The sequence below is a fragment of the Microtus oregoni genome, unplaced genomic scaffold (assembly GCF_018167655.1).
Source record: "Microtus oregoni isolate MIOR12 unplaced genomic scaffold, Mior012 000090F_ref0000504, whole genome shotgun sequence".
Taxonomy (NCBI): Eukaryota; Metazoa; Chordata; class Mammalia; order Rodentia; family Cricetidae; genus Microtus; species Microtus oregoni.
This window is the reverse complement of record NW_024544599.1, coordinates 2011218-2034936: the sequence shown is the minus strand read 5'-3', so window position 1 is coordinate 2034936 and position 23719 is coordinate 2011218. Positions and strand designations below refer to the sequence as shown.

Genomic DNA, 23719 nt, shown 5'->3' with positions numbered 1-23719 from the left:
GGTTTTAGAGGGTAAACAAGAGTATCTGTATCACATCTTCTCCTCTTCAGGGACCACTGCAAAAAGTATAAAAGCCAAGGCCAGCAGAAGGCAACAAGAAAGCAGTGTTTTCCAGACACAGCACCTGCACGGATGAACTTATAGCAGTTGCGGCAGCATGCATATAAACAGCGTAAGCGCAAGTGGGACAAAACCTCAGAATGGAAAGGCTGGATAGACATGAAGTCCTAAGCATAGCCAAGGAGATGTTAATAACAGATAGTTGCTTGGAAATGGAGACTAGGTTTGATGTATGCTTGGAAATGGAGACTAGGTTTGATGTAACCGTTTAGTTTCCAATGGATTGGCTGACCAAGCTTCAGTGGAGGGCCGTGCATTCGAAAAAGTGTATGAGCAACATCAGTTGTACTTGATGGGCTAAAAGGGGCAGGGCCAAGTTGGGTGGTCAAAGAAGAACAACTCTGTAAGGAGTGGGGAGAAGAGGTAAACAGGTTCAAAATACAGTATATGAAATTCCCGAAGAACTAACAACTAATTATTCCTTTGTAACATCTGGAAAGCCAGTTTTCAATTTGGGATTTGTGAAACTTGGAATTCTGTTCCAAGATTGGATATGTGAGACTGCTTTCCTTGGCCTTTAGTCTCTAGCTGTGACATGGTACCTTTATTTTACTGCCACCTCTTGCTTCATCCTGTTTCAAAGGGCTCATGTCAACATCTGTAAACACCAAGCTAGTGTACTCATGTTTCTATCTACTCCCACCTACAACTGTACCTAGCCTTTAAACCCAGAGAGACTGAATTTGCAGACCCCAACTTGACCACAACCTGCTAGAAAACCAAGGCCCTTATCTACAGAAAGTAGCAAGTGAAGTCTGTCTGCTGTGAGGTTTTCCAGGAATATGGACTGCTATCTCTAGCGACGACCCAGGAAACCAAACAACAACCCAAATGAGTCCAGAATCAGACAACATCTCCTCATTTTGCTCCTACTTCCAATTTAGGATAAAGCAGTGAAAACCAAGTATCCACTCTAACTCTATTACCCAGAATGCCCTACGGCTAATTAACCCAATGGTAACTTGTCCAGATAAACAGCTTCTGTCTGTGACTAACCTGAAACATCTCTTTTTTCTACTATGAGGCTGTCTGCATCCTCTGGAACAGCCAAAGGCAAGTCACCATAGGTTTGTTCTGGATGACCTTTGCTCTTCTCACTGTGTCAGTCCTTATTCCCACCTCACACACGGCCACACAGCTGACCTCAGGTGTACTGACATGGAGGAAGCCTCAGAGGTCTAAAATGAAGAGATAGAGGACACATGTGGAAAACATTGTCAGTCCGGGGCTACTAATAAGCAACCCTAGCTTCACTATACTGAGATACTTAGTAGGCATGTGGCATTTTAGACCTGACAGAAAGCACCAGAATGAATCTTCCTAAATCCCAGTGACCAGATCCATTGCTGTTCCTCCCCAGGTCTTTAAGAAATAGGAGACTGGGTTTCTCATTAAACAAGAAGGCAAGTAGTACCAAATTTAGTTTACCATGATGACAATAACCATAACTACACTCCAACAGAAGCCATTGGGGGGGCTGTAGAATCCTCCTCTTTGTGATTTTCTTGCAATGATCATTGCATGTCACCTGGAGACGTCTCCCAGCACTGACTCTAAGACCGAGCAAACTGCATTCCCCATGCAGTTTCTTTTACAGAAATGGGGACTAGCCTAGGCCTGAGTGGAGGGGGGAATTCTTCTGCATCATCAGAGGCTGAGACTCTGCACACATGACCTGTTCCTTTGTTCCTTGCCACACTTTGGCCCTGGGCAAAAAAATAATAATTGAGCGGAGAACTCCCCAGATCTGTACTATTTCCTATCCTTAGCAACAGTGTTCCTCAGACACCATCACTGATTTGGGTAGCAGTCTTGTTTTCAGTCCCCAAACTCTTCAGGACCATGAGCAGGTTAAAGAAGAAACTGCTCTTGTCCTTGTAAGGAACAGTAAGGCAACGTGGAGTAGGGCACAAAACTGTAGTTGGAGGGAGACTAGGGATTGAGAGTGAGCTCAACTCAAAATATGGTGAGGACAGTCCAACACTTAGACCAATGTACACACTGAGGAGTTTGTGGCTTGAAAACTACGCAGAGGAAACAAAAAGGTTAGTGGTTTTCTTACCTAATGGATCCAGAAGGATCTGTGCTAACACTGGGCTAAATGGACAAGGACGGCATTCGTGTCTGGACCTTCTCAGAAGCAGGCCTCAGAGAAGTGTATCTCAAGTTGGGCCTGGGGAGCGAGGTATTGTCAAGATGTGGTCTGTACTCAACTGTGTGACTGCCCCCGTCCATGCAGTCAAGGGCATTCTAACCTTCTTAATAGAGCCCAAGTCTATGCAGCCAAGGCTATTCCATTCTTCTCAAGTGATAGGGCCAGATGATGTGTATTTAGTGTTAAAACAGAATCTGAAAGTGGCCATTGTGCAAGTCATTTCTCCTTGTTTAAATTCCAGTTCCTCATATGTAACATGAGAATACTTACATCTGATTATTGTTTCTCTAGTAGAGATAGTGTAAACACCAAACCTGGCACAGATATGAGGAGCCCTAAGAGCTTCTATTGCAGCCTGGAAATATGGCTTAGTGGTAGAGCAGTTGCTTGGCATATGTGAGCCTTGGGATTCTGGTGTAGGAGGTCCTTCTGTACTGTGTTTCTTTATTTCATTGGTTGACTAAAGATACTGTCTTGGCCTTTTGATAGGGCAGCTCTTAGGTGGGCGGGGTAGGCAGAACAGAATGTTGGCAAGAAGAAAAGTGTGGCAGACACCATGAATCTCCTGCCTGAGATGGGCATAGGTTAGACTCTTTCCCGATAAGCCACAACCTCATGGTGCTACACAGATTATTAGAAATGGGTTAGATCAAGATGTGAGAATTAGCCAATAAGAGGCTAGAGCGTATGGGCCAGGCAGTGTTTAAATGAATACAGTTTCTGTGTAATTATTTCAGGGCTAAGCTAGCGGGACAGTGGGATACAACCCATCTGCTCCTCCTACTGCAGGATTCAGCATCTACCTAGGAAAGCAAATCAAACCAAAATACATGTAAAACCACTATCATTTCTTGGGCTGGGTTATTCTGGTTATGTGTCTGGTTTCTTTGTTTGTTTATTGTTTGTTTGAAGACAGGGATTCTCTGTGTAGCTCTGACTGTTCTGTACCTTGCTCTGTAGACCAGGCTTGCTTAGAATTCAGATATCTGCCTGCTGTTGCTTTTGGAGTGCTAGAATTAAAAGTGTATATCACCACAACTGGTTGTGTCCCACTTCTTAATATTGTTATTTCTACCTAAGTTAATGTGACAATTTGTACATTTGTGTAGCTAGCTAAAAGAGAACTCTAACACACACACACACACACACACACACACAAACACACACACACACACACACACAGAGGCATGCACTATACTTCAGAGCATGTTTGGCCTCCACAGGAAGAATGATAATGACACCCAATGGGTCTTTTCCATTTCTAATTTCACTCATTCTACGGTCCTGCGATTACTATAGCCAACTAATCAACTAAACATAATTATGCACAATTCCAAACATATTATGAAGTAATAAGGTCTTTATTTTTCATTGTGCCCTGAATGCCTGTATCATTAGAGATGTAGAAACAGAATTTAATCTAGCCTCACCAAAGTGAAAGTCGGAGGAGTGAAATGGAAGACAAAGAGACCTAGAATTTTCCTATTCATCTTGAGATTAAAAAAAACAAAAAAAAAAAAACAAAAAAAAAAACCTGTGTCCACTCCCAGCTGCCTGAGGATTTGCTGTGCTCACCCGAGTTCTGCAAGAGTTTATCCTGGGTTATTTAAGAGCACACACATGTGCTAGGCCTCTGTGATAGAAGGCAAATGATTGTACAGGAGATTCTGGGTTCAAATGTTCCCTAAGAAAGAGCAGATACATGCCAATGATGAGTGATTCTGAAAAAACCAAACACACCTCTGCCCAGACCACCTGGACATGCTCTGATCATTCCATATCCTGAAAAATGTATCTAAAGCCACGATTTTCTAAGTTCAGACTTGAAAATGAAAGTGAGAAAATAATGTCTTAAGTGTATTAATGAAACACAAGGAAGAACACAGATTTCACAAAGTACTGATAATGTCAGCAACTACCATGAAGAGAAGTAATAAATGTACCATGCCTTATAATCTATAAAATAAACAGTTGGAAGAATCGTTCTTATCTAGGGATGAAAGCCAGTAGAGTTCACATACTGAGCCACACGGAACTGAGTTATGCATCTTATCCAACACCCTCAATCTATACCCCAGTGGAGGAGCTGCCGGTATATATGTTTTGTGGCAAAAATGAAAAAGAAAAGAAAAGCCAAACAGAACAAGAAAGGCTTTCACAAGGAGAAAAAGAGCAGAAAACCTCACCCCTGGTTTGGAAGTTATTTTAATAATTCTTTCCTGAATAAAAAATTAAAATATGATAATGTCAAACTCTGTCTCCGAAAATGAACAAAACCGTAAGTTATTTGAAATTCTGGATGCACTGTGTCCCACTGTTTCCCCTGCAACCTGCTCTAATTTTAATCAGCACAACACAAAACTACCCTGTGTGCGCCCAGGTATCTTCTCATATTTGTTATTTAAATATCCTTGGAGAGCAATGAGCATAGCTTCAAATTCATGACTCCCTAGACAAAACCACATATGAATGTGGATTCCAAATTTTGTCACTTCTATTTTACCCTATACAAATATACATTAAATCCTAACTGACTTTATGAGAATGCTGTTATGAATAAGACAGAACAATTACAAATATGCAAACTTGGCTAGCTGGAGCTGGTATTTCAGGCTACAGAAAGGAATCAGTTTTTGCTTTTATGTGTCTTTTTTTTTTTTTGAGGTCATAAGAAAAATGTTGAGTTTAGCACCAAGGATAGATTACCCTTAAAAAGAACATTTATCAGAGAAAATATTAATTGGATGCTAGAAAGCAGCCACAGGAATAAAGGGAAACAAATGAAATGAGAGATTAAAGCTAGAAAAAGCAGCCAAGGAAGATCGGAATTTCCTTTTATGCAAGTGGGAGCTTGCATGCATGCATTCATTCTCCCCCCAAATATCTAAGATGTTTAGATGAGCAACAGCATGCCAGGCATTTGCCGGGCATGCTCTGAGACCTTTTCACCCATAACCTCCTGACATAATGTTGTAATTCGCCCTGAAGGTGATGGATACAGAGGTGGGAAGTATATACTCCCCTACATATGTTTGAACTGACTGACAATGTGTGCATAGAAGCAAGAGGCTTAAAGAATAGCAATGCAGGTTCCTGGCAGGGCAGTGGTTAGGTAGAAAAATCTCAGGAGAATGGAGCAAAAAACATGGACACCAGCAATTTTTCCTACTTCCCTAAGTTCTGAACTACTGCCTAATATAACCCCCAAAGGGAACCAAGGATCAAAAAACCAGACACAGTGGAAACAACCCTTCCTTTTCTCTCTCTCTTTTCCCACATCTGTCTCCTTCATTCTTCTCTGCCCGCTTCACTCTGCTCAAACATATAATGCTGAGAATATCGGAGTGATACAAAGTTATTAAAAGCTCTCTCATCTTGCTAACTCCTCATTACATTTTTTTGTATCTGCTTATCTCAATTTCGGGACTCTGACATCCATAGGTCTCATTCATAGTGTGAACTTCATTATTAAAAATAATAATAGTCCAAGTTTATTGAATGGCTATTATATGCCATGCACTATTCTTAGGACTCTTCACATTTTAAATCACATATAACTCAATTATATTATTGCCATGATCTGCTTGTGCCAACTTCCAAAGTTCTTAGAACAAAATTATAATTCCCAAACTGATGTTATTAATGAAAAATGCCTCTGGGAGATGATTTGGTTTGTTGCTGCTGATGTTTTTTTTTTCTGTTCACGTGCTAAATAAATTACTCTGGCACAAAAAATAAGTAAATGGATTTATTTTAGTTCATGCATATAGTACATCATTGCAGGGTAGTCAAGGCATCAGGAATTTGAAAAATCTGATCACATTACATCGACAATCAGAAGGTAGAGAAACCATCAATGCTTGCTGTTGCTCAGGTCCCTTTCTCCAGTTACACAATGCAGTATGTTACCTGTCAGGGAATGGTACCACTCCCAGTGGGCCGGTCTTCTCTCCTCAGTCAAGATATTCCCCTACAGGTATTCCTAGAGGCCACTGTCTCAAGTGATTCTGAATTCTGTTCAGTTAATGACTACCATTACCACCGTGAGAGTCTGGAGGGCTGAGGGAATTGCTCTGCTTTTTTTTCCACCATAAGAGAACACATTGGAAAGGTGCCAACTATAAACCTGAAAGGAGGATACTTACCAGACACTAAATTAGCTGTACCTTGATGCTGCACTTTCCAGCTTCCAGAACTATGAGCAATACAATTCTTTTGTTTATACTCCATAGTATTTTGTTGCAGCAGCCCAAACAGATTAATACAAATATCACCCCATTTTATACATAGAAAAAACTAAGGTTAGACTTTCAAAGCATACAGCCTATGATTGTGTAGCTCTTACATTGGAAGGCAGAGATTCTAAATCTAACTTTCTGACTTCCCAGAGTATTTACTTTCCATCACTGGTTATGTTATCAACACTCTTCCCCCACCCCACACACTTTGCTCTCAATCAAACGTAATATCCTGTCAGGATATTAATGAATCAGGCTGTAGAAAGCTCTTGGATGGTGGAGACAATGTTAGAGTCTCTATTGATTTCCCTGCCCTTCCCTTGCCCCTGTTATCAACAGGAGATTATAATAGGATCTAACCTACATGTCCTGTTCAATTGCTAACTATTAAGGGCATGTATCAGTGAGAACATGAATTTGGAAAAACTCCAAGAGCATAGAGTCATCTCTAAGAGTTATCAATGGATAAAGGAGCCAGTTCTTGCTCACCCCTGGGCAAGAGGAATCTGTAAGTTGACCTAGTACTTCCCAGGGAACTCTCAGAACATAATACACACGCTCCATGTTTCACAAAACAAATGGCTCCTCAAAATTCAGAGGTTTTCTATATCTTAAGATACTGTTAGGAACAAGGAGAATCCAAACACAACTGGAAGAGAATACGTATAAGACAGAGATGAGACAAGAAATTTCTATACAGAACATTTAAGGACTTCTTAAATTAGGGCCAATAGAGAACATAAAACTGAGGCAGATAATCGTACCCTTGAGGCTTTCCTAGGCTACAGAAAGTTCTATGTTAGCTTACAATAGATAGTAAGACCCTTCCTCAAAACAATACAAGAAGAAAGAACAGAAAAGGAGAAGAGAGAAGAGGATAAATTATTGATTTATTGATAGATAAATAGCTATATATTTTGCAATAAAAATAAATTAAGTGCAGAAATTTGCTTTTCTTGGAAAAAGATAGAAAAGAAATTTGTATGAATTTCTATATGCATTTAAAAAATCTTCCATTGAACAAAAATTTAAGGAAAATCAGTATCTGTCAGGAACGTGGGGTTGGTTAGGTGGCAAAGGTGAACATTTAAAGACTTTTAGTGAGTTGATGTTTTATGTTGTATGTTTGAAATATGCAAATGTGTTATCAGTTTAAGGTGTTATAAAATAAAGACTAAAGATACCTTAAAAAAAAAAAAAGAGGCTTGAAGTCTGATATAACAAGACTGATGACCGGACTCTATCCCTGGAACCCACATAAATGTGGAGGAGAGAATCAACCACAGAATTGCCCTCCGACACCCACCTGTATATAGTGCCACATGTGTTCACATGCAGATATCACCCACGCAGTAAATAATAAGTTATTATAAATTAATAATAAATGGCTAATATTCTAGTTAATTCTCAATAGGCAACAAAAGCAAACAAATACCTCACAAGAAAGATTAAAAGAGCTGAGAATATAGGTCAGTGTGCTTGCCTAGGGTGGGTTCAATACTCAGCACTGCTTGAACGAATGTGAGTGTGGGATGTGTGGATAGTGTTTGATGCTGCTAGTCATCACGGAAACAAACACTGACATCCAATAAAATTCAACTGCTACGTAACCAGAGAAAGACCAAACTAAGAAATGCTGAGATTCCAAGATCTGACAAAGGAGAAAGAAAGCACACAGACCCTACAGAGAACTGGATAAAAATCATTTTATTGAGAAGAACAACCCCAAACTAGAAACGAGTACATGTCCATTATATTTTATTGTAGCTTCTCTTCTGAACATTTTTATCTAAAATTCTAGTTACATATTAAAAAATATTATCCATAAAAATATGTATGCAAACCTGTAAAGTGGTGTGTGTGTCATTACACATCACATTTATGACTAAGACCATCTTGGCCTCAAAGACACGCTTAGATTTTGTAGCCTACACTAGTAAATAAAAGTTATTTGGGACTGGACGGGTGGCTCAGTGGTTAAGAGCACTGGTTTCTCTTGCAAAAGACCCAGCTTCAGTTTCCAGTAGCCACATTGCAGCTCACAACCACCTGTAACTCTAGTGGATCCAACTCCCTGTTCTGGCCTCCACAGGCACTAGGTATGCATGTGGTTCAATTACGTACATGCAGGAACTCACACATATACATAAAATATAAATAAATAAATCTTTTTTCAAGAATGGGTTTAAATATCACTCTCCTGCCGATGGAGAGCATGATCAGCATAAGATCATGTGAGCAGAAGAAATTTCACATAGATGACTGAATCAATTTACTTGGAAAGTCCTTCTCTCCCCTAATCTGAATGCAATGGTTCTCGCTTCTACTGTGACATTTTTATCATTTACCCTTTCTCTGGCTTCTCTCTGTGATTCAGTTCTTACTTGCTTTGATACTTGGGAACCAGTTCAGTCTTTGTAAGGGTTGCAAATGGGAGTGAAGATCCTTTTTCCTATATTAAAAGCAAACAGTACATCTACATTTTTATAGGAGTAAGCCTGGGTGTTGCATTCATACTTGTCCTTTACATTGCCACCTACATAGACATGGAAAGCCCAAAATAAAAATGTACATTTAGCATATTCATATAGATACAATGGCTCTTCAAAGGTCATGTGAAATCACAGCTCATTTAAGTATTTTTATAAATAATCATTGACTGCAATTAAATGAATAAAACTGTTCTTCCTTTTAAACTTTAGACTAATTTACTATTTTAGAGATACATAGGAAAATCTAGTTTTTTTATAACGTTGGTTTTGCTTTGTGATTCTAATGAAAATATATAAATTTCAGGTTGACCATGATAGTACACACTTTTTATTCCAGCTCAAAGCCAGCCTGGTCTACATCGAGAGTTCAAGGCCAGCCAGAACTATACAGTAAGAGCTCCCTCAAAAGAAGAAGAAGAAAAAAAAAACAAATAATACAATATCAAAGAACCTCACTGTGGTCATGTTGATAAGACTTCACGCTTGCCCAATTACATCCATTTGTTTGTATATTTGAGGCTACTTTAGTGCTGTAATAGCAGAATTAAAATTAAGTATCTGCTTCTGTTGATCATTACTGCCAGAGGAACACAAATTATGTAAAACTTTGATTATGATAATTATAATCAGTGATTTTGCTGGAAGTCAGGAAAAATGGGGATTATGAAGAAACACACAATTTATAAATTATAGATGTCTTTATTATTGACCCATAAATCTTTTACTCATGAAAAGAACATCCAGCCCTTTGTGAAAATAATGAAATCAATCAACTTTGATATGTTTTGTCAACTTTCAAACTTCTGAAAATCCTGGCTTTATACAATTTTTCCATTTTGACATTATGAAGCACTGTCTTTCGAGGAAGGAAGTAACTACACATCTTGTTCAATGACTCATTATTTGATTTATATCTTGGAAATAATTAGACAAATGATATGTAGGCCTCCTTCTACTTCTGCCCCAGACTCTGCACATGTGAGGGAGAAAGGACTTCCCATAGACATATAACCCCAAAACAATAGCTTCTTTACAGCCAGAATCACTAGATTAAGGATATGTGGACCATTCTAGTGTTTTCTTTGTTAGGGTAGGTCTTTCATCTCTCTAGAGAATTATGAAATAAGAGAATGTCTCTTCACTTTTCCCTTAGTGTCCCATATATGCCTCCTGTAGTTCATGTAGACACTTGCTAAGGGAGGATAGAGATAGGGCTGAAGAAGCAATTTTGGATATTTATTTATTTATTGGTTCCATAAGTGATGTAAAAAAAAATAAATCATTGTATGTTAAAAACAAGACTCCTAGCATTGATGGACAGCATGCCTGAACTTGCCTTCCCCTATAATCAGATTAGTGAAAAACCCAATTGTCATCATAGAGCCTTCATCCAGTAACTGATAGAACTGGATGCGGATATCCACAACCAAGCACCAGGCTGAGCTCCGGGAATCCAGTCAAACAGAGGGAGGAGGGATTATGTGGATTATGTGAACAAGAGAGGTCAAGATCTGATGGGGAAATCTACAGACACAGCTGAACCAAATTCGCAGAAACTCATTAACTCTAGACCAACAATATGAAGCTTACATAGGACTGGAGTAGGCCTCTGCATGTGGGAGACAGCTGTGTAGCTTGTTCTATCTGATGGGCCCTTGGTAATAGGAGCAGGATCAATCCCTGGTGCATAAACTAGCTTATTTGAGCCCATTCCCAGTGGTGGGATGCTATGCTCAGGCTTGATATTGGGTGGGGCAGCGGTTGGTCCTGCCTTCACAATGTGCCAGGCTTTGTTGACTTGCCATGGGAGGCCTTACCCTTTGGGAGGAGTGGATGGGGTGGCCTGGGGAAGAGATGAGAGAGATTGAAGGAACGGGAGGGAGAACTGTGGTTAAAATGTAAAATTAAATTTTTTAAAAAGTAAAAAGAAGAAGAAGAAGAAGAAGAAGAAGAAGAAGAAGAAGAAGAAGAAGAAGAAGAAGACAAGAATTACTGACTTAAACATCTCCATTGAAGTCCCCATCCAGAATGGAGACAGTATTGTCCATTATTCTTCAGAAAATTCCAGTTCATACCTCTTCCTCCCCTTCTTCAGTGTGAGGCCAGATTCCTCTAAGCATAAGAATCAAAGCAGATAGAACAAATCTCTCTGTCACAGTTCACTATTGTTTTTATGACAGTTGTTCTCTTATATTTTATTCTTTTTTATTTGATTGTTTATTTTCAAGACAAGGTTTATCTATGTAGCCTTGGCTGTCTTGGAACTCACTCTGTAGACCCAGCTGGCCTCAAACTCACAGAAATTCACCTGCCTCTGCTTCACAAGTGCCAGGATTAAAGGTATGTACCACCACTGCCAGGTTGTATTTAATTTTTTAGTATATAGTATATTTTTATATTCTTTCCTCTCTCTCCACTACTCTATGGTCTTCTCCACAAAACTTCATGTTCTCTCTCTCTCTCTCTCTCTCTCTCTCTCTCTCTCTCTCTCTCAATCAAAACAAACAACCTAATAAGAAAAAAATAGCAAAACAAAAGGTACACACACAGTGAAAACATGGAATCCAATTTCTGTTGGCCAACTAGAGGCTCTGGGTCATGAGGCCTTCCCCAGAATATGATTGATATACCCAGTGACACTCCATTAAAGAAAATTGATTTTCCCTTTCCCAGCAGACATCAAGTACAAACACCTTTTTGGTTAGGGTTGGGACTTTTTGCCCACTTTCCTTTTGCCAAGCTGGGATTTGTCCAGCTTGAACTAGTGAAGGTCTTTTAAACGCTATCATAATCTCTGGGAGTTCATTTGTGCATCAGCCCTGTTGTGTCTATAAGGCAATGTTTCCTTGGAGTTAGCCTACACCTCCGACTCTTAGAATCTCCCTGCCTCCTCTTCCACTGGTCCCTGAGGGGACATCCTATTTAGGGCTGCATGCTTCAAAGTCTCTCACTCTCTGTACACTATGCAGTTGTGGGTTTCTGTGTTAACTCCCAACTTCTGTAAGAAGAAGCTTTTATAATGACGGCTGAACAAGGCACAGATCTACACTTATATCTGTGTGTCATTAGGAGTCATTTTACTGCTATTTTCCTTTAGTGGAATAATGGTATTAGGCTTTCCCCTAGGGCCCAGGACTAGTCTGGTCTCACATTCTTGGCCACTTTAGCAGCGTTAGGTTTGGGTTCAATCTCATGGAGTGGGCTTTAACTCCATTCAAAACGTGTTTGTTTGCTTTCATAACATTTGTATCAGTATTGCACCCATATGTCTTGCACACACACAGGTCACTATTTTAGGTAACATGGCTTATAGCTAGGTAACAGTAATGATTACTTTTTTCCTCCAATAGTATGCAAAATACCAGAAAGCACCATGAATGTTAGTGAGTTGGGGTAAAGCTTCTAGCTGGGCACCAATTCTACCTCTCCATGTTCATTGACATAAGTAAAAAATGTCTTTAGCAATAGGGTCTTTTTTTGTCACCAGGTTCTGGAGGGTAAACTTGGCTATAGCCTGTTATGTTTGAGGGAGCAATGGAGCCCCTTCAGCTCACCATTCTTAATTATAAAAAGCCTTAACAATTTAGAAATGTGTACTTTCTTGTGTCATAGACAACCATCAAATCTGTGGACTGATTTCTTTTTTAACTAGATGGAGAAAAGCAGGATTGGCTAGATTTCTCAACAGGTCAAAGTGTTTGTGGCACAAGCCTGATGCCCTGTATTTAATTCAGTAACCCACACAGAGTGGGACACAGTGATGTACAAATACAATCCCAACATTCCTGCGGCAAGAGGGGAGAGACAGGAGAATCACAGAGAAATTTACGAATGGGCTAGCCTAGAATAAAGAACACAGCAGAATCAAAAGATAAATCCAGCCTCAACAAGGTAGAAGGCTAGAACCAACTGCTGAACATTGTCCTCTGTCCTGTACATGTCCACTGTAGCACATGTGTGCACATATACACACAGGCACAAATATACAGGAACAATGCCACACCCTAATTATCAGCAAATTAATATTGAAAAAGAGAAAAACAGGAAGCTTTTCTTATTTAAATAAAAACAATACAAAGATTTATTTTCTTACTTTGCATTATAAATCATCTATTTTTCATGTTCTTTTCTGATTGACATTATCTGATCAAATATGAAAAATACTCTTTCTCCTTCTTGCTAGCTCTCTATTGTCCAGGCTGGTTCACCTTCTTTTCTTACAATTCAGTTCACACAATGCATGGAATAGAGTGTATGTCTGACAGATTCATTGCCAATCTAGATTATTGCAAAGCTAGTGGAGTTTCCTGCCCTGCATGAGGCTATCCCAAAAGCTTGGAAAATCCCCTCACAGGATTCTTGTGACTAAGCTTGATTTCTGTCTGCAATTAAGCCAGGGAGAGAACATGATTCCACTGTGCAGCAACACCCAACACAAGAATATAAGCATCAGAGCCCCAGACTGGAGGTCCATAACCCACTGGATCACTTAATGGCTTGCTTATCCCATTTTCTATATATGAGTTTGTAGTCTTTTCCTAAAGATAATCATCTGGGTTATTTAAAACCCTGAGAGCTTCCTAAGTGGAGGAGTAAATGATCTTTCATAAAATATCTTAATCTCATTAACAAAATAAAACATATAAACACTCTGAAATACTGTTCAGTTTACAGAAAAATAAACTGAACACCTGAATCAAAAAGGTACAGCACTTAGTCTTGGCCTTCCAAGAAGAGGTGAACAACCTCGACACTTAAGAGTCAGATAGAAATGGGCTTAAATTCTTCCTGATTGTAGTTTAAATTTGATCATTACTTTGTATCTCCTGGTGGTGTAGGAGGTTCTTCTGTCTATGTACTGCTTTCATTGGTTAATGAATAAAGAAACTGCCTTGGCCTGTTGATAGGGCAGAATGTAGGTGGGGGGAGACAGAACTGAATGTTGGGAGAAATAAGGGTGGAGTCAGGGAAAAGTCATGGATCCTCCATCTGAGACAGATGCCCATTAGAATCTTTGACAGTAAGCCACTGCCACATTAATAGAAATGGGTTAAATTAATATAAGAGTTAGACAATAAATGGCTAAAGCTAATGGTCCAAGCAGTGTTTTAATTAATACAATTTCTGTGTGGTTATTTCAGGGCTTAGCTATCCAGGCAGCCTAGACAAACAAGTGGTTCCCTGCAACATCCTGGCCTTATTTTTGCCATCCGTAAAAAGACAATATTTGCTTTGGAAGACTACTACTCTCAATATGAGAAGATGGAAGTCACAGAATCAGGTTCCTGATTTTGTGTAAGCTACTTAAGACGAACATCGGGGGGTATGATATGGGGTTGACAGAAGCTGAAATCAGACTTTGAGTCTAAATCCATGTTCTACAGTTAGTTAGCTATATTCTCAGACACAAAAAGTATTCAAGTTCAGTGTATGTGTGTTTGTGGTGTGTGTGTGTGTGTGTGTGTGTGTGTGTGTGTGTGTGAAAATGTGCACAGCTATGTCTGCAGAGTCCTGAAGAGAACTTCAGATGTTCTTCTCCATCACTCCACTTTATCTCTTTGAGACAGACCCAGCAGTCCTCTAGTCCCTGATCTTTGTGGCTTTGGGTTGTAGGCACACTTGACTGTTCCAGTTTGATTACATGAGCGCTGGACATTTGAACTCCAACTTCATGTTTGTTCAGCTGGAGCTTTTACCTGCTGAGCCAACTCCTGGGCCTTTTCTTATTTTTATTTCTTGTGTATATGTGGCACAAATTATGAACCTCCCTGTGCCTCTCTTTCCTCATCATTAAGTGGGAGTGAGAACACTACCTGTATTAGGTGGAAGTTATGAAGACTGCAAGGGGTCATGCCACTCCAGCACCTTCCATGCTATATATGTTTATATGAAATTGTCAGCTATTTATTTATTGAAAATCTTTATTCCACTAGACCAGAACTGTTCTATTTAGTACATGCTGTAGAAGGATAGCCAGCATATTGTCTCTGAAAATGTGGGACCTTTGTTCTAATTAAATCCACATTTCATTGTTCTGGCTTCTTGTAGCCATAGATTTACAGTTAACTTTTTGAAAGCCAAAGTTTTGAATCTCTGGTAACATGTTCTGCCTTGTTACTGTACATAAAGACCCCAATTATACTACTCAGTTACTGCCTTCCAACGTCTTTTTGGTAACAGTTAAACAAAAAGCACTTCAACAAAAACAGCATTGTTTTCTTTAGGATCCAAGAAAGTTTAATTAAAATGCCAACATGATCAAGAAGGCTAAGAATGTTTTCTCATTATTCCAATTAAGAGTCAGTAAGATTTGATTACTATTATTCTGACTGCCCTGGGCTCTGGCAGATCTGTATATTTTCATTTAGTTGTTCATCTCTAGTATACTCAATTAATTATCTCTCTCTTCCTTTCTGCCTTTCTCTTTTTCTGTATAATCCTTTTTTTTCAAATGACCTCCAGAGCTTTTCCCTTCAAATAGTAAGAATTATTTCAAGTTCTGCCATTTTTAGTCAAAACCTTAAATACCATTTGAGTTCATTCATATCTCATATTCTTCCTATAAAAGAAATGTGTAAGTTTTTTTTAATGGAGCCTTTCCAGGCTTAATATAATTTACTATGTAATTCAGTGTCTACCAGAGAATTAAAGTGATTATTTATATTCCCCAGACTCAGAGAGGTAGGAAAACATCGAACTGTGCTGGTTTTCAAAAACACACAGTTGGACTTGTTCAGCAATGCTTCGTCTATATGCGGAGAACCCAGTATGTATTAAAATAGGTATGTGACTCTGTGTTGATGTCAAGAAAAAAAGGGGAAGCTGTTTCATCACCAAAGCTTGTATATTCAATGCCCGCCTCAAAATTATAGAAACACAGGCTGTGTTTGAAATATTAAATAGAAAGAAGTCTAAAATCCAAATTTATATCTCCCAAGGAAAGAATAACTCATTCTTTTTTATATGGAATATTAAACCTTCCTAACTTAATACATAATTCTGAGTCAATATGTGAAATGGTTTTCTTAGGGGAAATGTCTAGTTAGTGCTGTTTTTCAGCGTAGTCATTGTCCTGGTATTTTAAAATATATTACACCCAGAGGTTTAGAAAATGGTCATATGTCTTATAAAATATGAATCAGTGTAAGATAGAATTATGCTGTAATTTTTGTGAAAAGCGTAATTCTGAATTGAATGCCTCTTGTGTTTTTAAATCTCACCTGCATAAACATGAAAATAAAGTGTGGGTGTAGAGAAAAGGACATCTATAATTATAGCCAGACCTCTGTTGCCCTTAGTTTCATGACTGTTTTAACCACACACACATACACATCAGACCACACACACACACACACACACACACACACCACATACATATACCACACACAAATACCACACACACATACATGAGATACACAGGCCACATGTACAACATACAAATACATTTTATATATGTGTGTGTATGTATATACACACATAGCATATACATGCCACACACACTCATATACCACAAACATCAAACTTATATATAACTAATACCCCCCCACACACACATATACACACAAAACCCATACCTCATATACACACCACACACACATACACACACCACATGCCACATAAACACATACCAGACACACATACATACATGAGGACACACACTTTTTTGGTTTCTCTTCAGGGAATAAAAGCCCCTGTGAATTTACAGTCAAATTAATAGATGATACAAGTGCAATTACAAGAAGTCTTGCTGATTACCTTTGGATTCATTTCTCTTTTTAAATATGTTTTCTCAGTTAAGAATCCAAAAAAAAAAAAGAGGCAGAACACATCCACTCTTCCCCATGTGCCCACCCCTTGGCAGCTGGAAGCCATTGCACTTGTTCTGTTTCATGCCCTTGAGCAGCAACTGATGGTCATGGCAGTTAGTGTTCTTGACAGGCCTCTTATACACAAAACACGTTTCAGCTTCATTGACCAGATACAAGAAGTCAAAGAAGAAAGGAATTACTATGATTACAAATCATTATAATCTTGCATGATAGAAAAAACAAAACAAAACAATCCCCTCTTCTCCAGCTCTTTATTGATGGTGGAAAGAGAGAAATTCTTGGTGATGGAGCACAGCTTCCAAAGAAGACATGAGAAATGGAAGCTCTCGGATGGCATTAGTGTCGAGAGGAATTCTCCCACGGAGGAATCAAATACAGCATCTGAACTGATATTCAGCAGTCCAGAGGAAAATGCAATGTGTATTACAGTCCTGTGATCCTTGCATTGCAAACTGAATGGGAATCAGTCACTAACAGTGTTATATTTCAATCTCCTTTACTGTACTTTGCCGCCTGCACCTCATGTTTTATCTCTAAAGTAAAACAAGGGAAATATGAGTGATCACTTCTATGGGTGATGACACACCTCAATGAAATAATTTACATAAATTGTTGAGTTAAGGCTTGTTATATAGTAGGTGCTCAGCAAATAATAGCTTCCCTTTCTAAACCAAATAGAAATACTTCTGCCATCTGTCCACATGAATATCTTCTTTTTCAGACCCATACCTTAGCAGCTACTGAAGTGAAAAGGAAACTACAGTCACCGAGAAAATATTTACAAAACATACATCTAACATGGGATTAAGTTCAAGATCTACAAGGAACTAAGAGATTACAACTCAATAGCAAGGAAATGAATAAACCAAGTGAAAAAACAAGCAGAGGTCCTAAACAGGAATTCCCCCCAAAGACGTGCACACGTTATGGGGAGTACATGGGAAAATACTCAGTACTACTGACCTGTGTGCATTGAAACCATAGTGAAGTCTCCTCACCTCAGACCTGTGAGAATGGCTTTCTGTGAGTAAGATGAAAGGTGGCCTAGGGAGATTGCTCACTTGGTGCTTGTCTAGCATATTCACATCCCTGGATCCAATCCCGAGCACTACTGAAACCCAGGAGAGGAAGCACACAGCTGCAATGAAGTTCACTGTCATCTTTGAACACATCGTGAGTTCAAGACCAGCCTGAGGTATATTATATCCTGCCTCAAAAAGACAAACTGAAACAAGTAATAGCGGTGCATTCCTTTAATCCCAGCATTTGGGAGGCAGGGGCAGGCAGATCTCTGTGAGTTTGAGGCTAACTTGGTCTATACAGTGAGTTCCAGGACAGCAAGATCCTACACAGAGAAACACTGTGTCATAAAACAAAACAAAAACAAAGTCACAGCACCAAACACTGATTTTTGGTAAAGATGAGAAACAAGTTTTGGTAAAATAGGAGCAATAGGAAATCTTTTATACTATTATTGGTTATGTAAGTTAGCAAAGTGTAGAGAAAAATAGTATGAAGATTCCTTAACAAGCTACAAATACAGCCTTCATGATATCTAGCAACCTCATTTACCCAAAGGAATGAAAACAAATGTGTCCAAGGGAACATGAAATTACATGTTCATTGCCATTATTCCTAATAGCCAATATATAGAATCAATCTAAATGTCCATCAACACATGAATGCATTAAAAATTATAAATACATAACTATGCCTTTAAAATGGAGAAAATAATGTCATTTGCAATTATATATAAACTTAGAAGATATTGCAGTAATAGGGAAAGAAAGACAAATGCAATATGAACTCATTTTTATGTAGAGTCTAAAACAATGGAGTCACAGAGAAATAGAGTATGGTGTAGTTGTGAGAGGCTGGGGTTATTGGGAATAATCTAAACAATTTTGAGAGTCATCACATGGCAGAATGACTAGAATAAAACAACATATATTCCAAAATAAGAAAGTTTTAAATATTTCTCCAGAGAAAAATAAGTAAGATTATAAATATGCTAGTTAGTTTCATTGAACTATTCAATATTATATATATATGAATGCATGTCAAATCATTACATTGTACCTCATAAACATAGCTATGATTTGTTCAATAGAATTCTATGAACTTAAAAACATGCCTTACTCTTACATGCCTTCAATAAGCAAAAGTGTTATCTTACAATTTCTCATCATCTTTTTGCAAAATTTATTTAACTGAATTACGGAAAACCCACTTACCCATTTGCTTTTACATTTATGATTATAAATCATTTCTCATTCAAAAATTACTTATTCCAGTATTTATACACTAGATTTTCTTAAAGCATAAAGTGTTTTGGCTACACTTTGTTTTGGTGTGTTTATGTCTACACCATCACCACAGGATGGTGCCTGTAGAGGTCAGAAGAGGGTGTCAGATTCCCTCAAACTCGAGTCACAGGTGATTGTGAGCCATGAAGGTAGTGGTGGGAATTAAACCTGGATCCTCTGAGAGAACAGCAAGTACTCTTAACCAGTGAGCCATTCCTTTTGCCCTCTATTTTTTCTTTCCTTCTTTTCTTTCTTTTTTTTTTGTGACAGAATCTCACCATGTAGTCCAGGCTAGTCTCAAACTCACAGAAATTCACAAGACTCTACTCCCTCAAAGGTGATATTAAAGGTGTGCACCAGTACATTGAGCTTCAAAATGTCTTTTGAAATCAAAACTTTCTACTTTACATATGAAATATTTAACAAGAATAATATTAAACTACCATTTTTCCTTAACCAGGTATTAATAAGAGCATATGAAAGTTATATAATTTAAACTTCTTTATAAATTCTCCAATTTCATTTCTAAAATAGAACTCCCACTCACCATAGGCTCCTGAACATTTAGCAATTAAATTAAAAGTCAGGGTTAGCCAGTTTGCAAAGAAAATAAAATCATGTTTAAACTTCAAAGTTACACAGAATTTTAAAAGTAAGAAAGATTTTTGAATTAACAACGGATTGAACAGTAATGTATCTCATCTTCGTCCCTTTGTGATGCTGCCTAATTTTAACTGTGTCTACTGTGTTCAGGCTGCATGAGCTCCTTTATCTAATCACAGGCTGCCAAGAATCTGTTTCGACACTCACCTGGGTTAATATGCATCTTATTGTTCTTCAGTTAGGAAAATGAAGCTTTGGACAGAATCCATTATGCGTGTATTGGTTTGCCTGAGCAATTGTTTCCCAAATGCATATTAATTTTGTTATTATTTTTAGCTCTGCTCCCTGTAGGTGCCTGTGCCCTGAGCCTCAGCCCAGTCCTTGAAGACAGTTATGACAGGCTGTGGGAGGCTGACAAATGGATTTCCAGCACCTTAAACTGGAACAGCAGGGGACCCTGGCTATCCTGGGAACACAACTAGGCCACACAGTGAGAAACTCTGGGAAACAATTCCTAAGATCCTCTAGAAGTTTCCTAATTATCCACAGTCATTTCCAATAGGCACTGGTCCCCCATACACCCGGAAACAAGAGGGATCTGTGCTTTAAACTCTGGGTAGGCTATTGTACTGCAACTCCACTGGAAAGCCAATTTGTATATTATGTCCAAGTTCTCTAAAGGGACAGAACTGATATAACTAATTGATATTCAAAGAGAATTTATTTTCCTGGCTTATGTAATATTGTCAGAGTGGTCTGACATGGCTGTCATACACCAGAAAAGCTGAGAACCTAGTAGTTGTTCAGGCTATGATGCTGGGAGCCTCAGTAGTCACGGTGTGCTGCTGAAGGCCTAGAGGATTCTGGGAGATCTGCTTATCCTCTGCCCATGTTGAAAAGTTGAAGAAGTTGGCCCTAACCTCAGCCTAGGAATCAGCAGTGTCAGCAACAGGATAAATAAACTCAATAGCAAGAGTGAGGGCAAGCAGGCAAAAAGGCCAAAAGGTTTCCTTCGTTCATGTCCTTTTATGTGGGCCTCCACTACAAAGTGCTACCAGCATCGATTAGGACAGTCAAGACAATCCCTCACAGGCATGTGGACAGTCTAACTCAGTACTGACAATCTCTCATTGCAGATGTCTTCACAGGAGACTCTAGGTCCCGTCAGTTGACAGCTAAAGCTGACCGCGGCTCATGTTAATGAGAAGAATGAAAATGTGTTGTTTTCCTAGGCTTCCTGAATTTATTTGTGCATGAAACATCATAAAGGTATTTTTTAAAACCACTTTAAAAAAGTAGTTTCTCTCAATAAACTACAATTACCAGAAAACAAGCCACAAATGAGTAGAAAAGGAAACATGAAAAGATGCTATACTCATGGCTTGTCTGGAAAGCTGGAGAGCCTGCTTTTGTCAGCCTGTTGTCCTATACAAGAACTATAATTGAGATGTGGTTCTCTGGCCTTTTGAAAAGCTGGAGAGCCTGCTTTTGTCAGCCTGTTGTCCTATACAAGAACTATAATTGAGATGTGGTTCTCTGGCCTTTCGAGAATGAGAGCCACATTTCTCATGGTGGGCTCTGTAGACTACTCTATCTCTGCGACACTGGCCAATATTCCCCAAAGGGTTCCCAGGTCACAAACTACAGATGTGCAATATTGTGACTGGACTTGCCAGAATTTTCAGTATTTTAGCACATATCGGATAGTCCCCAAAGACATGAATTTGATAGATTTCACACAATTAATTTGACTGGAAATCATTTTTTATTAATAATATCTTGAGAGATTTATTTAAAAAACAAATATTTAAATTTTATCTCATAGTGTCTAAAGACACAGGAATGAAATAAATTAGAATGCTTATCAAGAAATGACCATACACCCTGGCTAATGCATGAGGTCTTGGCAACAGGAAAAACAGAGAAAATTTCCAAATAATTGCCAAATATCTTGAACATCAAATAACCATCTTGGAAACCAAGCAACTTTGCTTTTACCTGTTTAAGAAAAACAGATGAGAGCTAGGGAACATCTCTCCTAAAGGCTCTCCAGGATGTGTGCAGAAACATCTGTGTTTTTCCTACACAGCAATCTGACTGCCAGAAACTCACCACATCTATTTTCAAGATCCATGCTTGAGAGATCTTTGGTTCCCATGGAAGTCTCACTGTTGAGGCTGATCTCTACACCTCAAAAGGTCTCTTCTGAGCTGCCATACCCAGCGTTGCCTCCACTGGCATCTATGAGGCCACAGAACCCCATGACAATGATGAGACACTCTGCATGCGGAAGGGTGTCACAAAGGCTTTTGAGGACATCAGTGAAATTATGGTACCTGCTCTGTTAGCAAGACACTGAATGCTGTGAAACAAGAGAAGATCGACAAACTAATGATTGAGATAGACAGCGCTAAGAATAAATCCAAATTTGGTGCCAATGCCATCCTGGGAGTGTCCCTGGCTGTTTGCAAAGCTGGTGCTGCAGAAAAGGGGTACCCATCTACTGCCACATGGTTGACTTGGCTGGCATCCCTGAAGTCATCCTGCCAGTCCTACCTTTCAATGAGATCAACGGCGGTTCTCATGCTGACAACAAGCTGGCCATGCAGGACTTCATGATCCTCCCTGCGGAAGCGTCCACTTTCCGGAAAGCATGCGCATTGGAGCAGAGGTTTATCACAACCTGAAGAATGTCAAGGAGAAATATGGGAAGGATGCCACCAATGTGGGTGATGTGGGCAGATTTGTGCTGAACATCCTGGAGAACAAAGAAGCTCTGTCGCTGCTGAAGAACACAATTGGGAAGGCTGGCTATCCTGACCAGGCTGTCATCGGCATGGACGTGACTGCCTCTGAATTCTTCAGGTCCGGCAAGTATGGCCTGGACGTCAAGTTTCCTGAAGACTCCTGCAGTTACATCACACCAGACTAGCTGGCTGGCCCATATAAGTCCTTCATCCAGGACTATTCAATTGTGTCCAGTGATGACCCCTTTGACCAGAATGACTGGGAAGCCTGGCAGAAGTTCACAGCTGGTGCTGGCATCCAGGTGGTTGAGGAAAATCCCACAGTGGCCAATCCTAAAAGGATGGCCAAGGTTGTTAGTGAGAAGGTCCTGCAACTGGCTCCTGCTCAAAGGGAACCAAATCCGCTCTGTGACTGAGTCTCTGCAGGCGTGTAAGCTGGCTTAGTCCAACGGATGGGGTGAAGAGACTAAGGATACTTTCATCGCTGACCTGGTGGTGGGGCTCTACACTGGACAGATCAAGCCGATCCAAGCACCTGTCCAAGTACAATCAGATTCTTAGAATCGAAGAAGAGCTGGGCAGCAAAGCTAAGTTTGCCGGTAGATCCTTCAGGAACCCCCTGGCCAAGAAAAGTGTGGGTGGAGATCCCTGGAACCACCAGCTGCCTATACCCTGTCCTTGATGTCATTGAGGCAGCTCAAGGCCAGCCCAGTGCCTGCCCCTCCCATGCCACTACGTCCTTAGACATCATTGTCAATGCCTCACTTGACCACCTGGAGCCCTGCTGGGAACCCCAGCTTTGGAATCATGTGACTGGTCCGAATCATTGTTTGTCATCTCCCTTCCAAGCTATTGTCTGGAGCCCAGTGTGATCTCTAGGGTGACCAGAGGCAAGACCCCTGCCCCAGCAGTTCTACACACAGAATAAAAGCCTCTGTGACCCATAAGAACACTGTCTGGGAGTGGGTGAAACAAACAAAAAAAGAAACAAAACAACAAAAAAAGATATAGATAGATGATAAATATATAAAGGATAGATGCAGACAGATAATAAATATCTTATATGATAGATATATCTATTATATAAAGTAGATAAGCAGATATACTGATGCAGAAATACTATCATAATGATGACAATGACAAATATAATTTATGTAATAAATATAATATGTAATAAATATAACATATGAACAAAGATAAAATATATTTTCCTATCTGAACAGAAGAAT

The 23719-nt window shown here is 39.3% G+C and overlaps 1 pseudogene; it reads left to right on the top strand.

Annotated features, from left to right (window-relative positions):
- The first annotated feature begins 2221 nt into the window (after positions 1-2221).
- Positions 2222-23172, top strand: LOC121442279 (annotated as a pseudogene).
- The last annotated feature ends 547 nt before the right edge of the window (positions 23173-23719 follow it).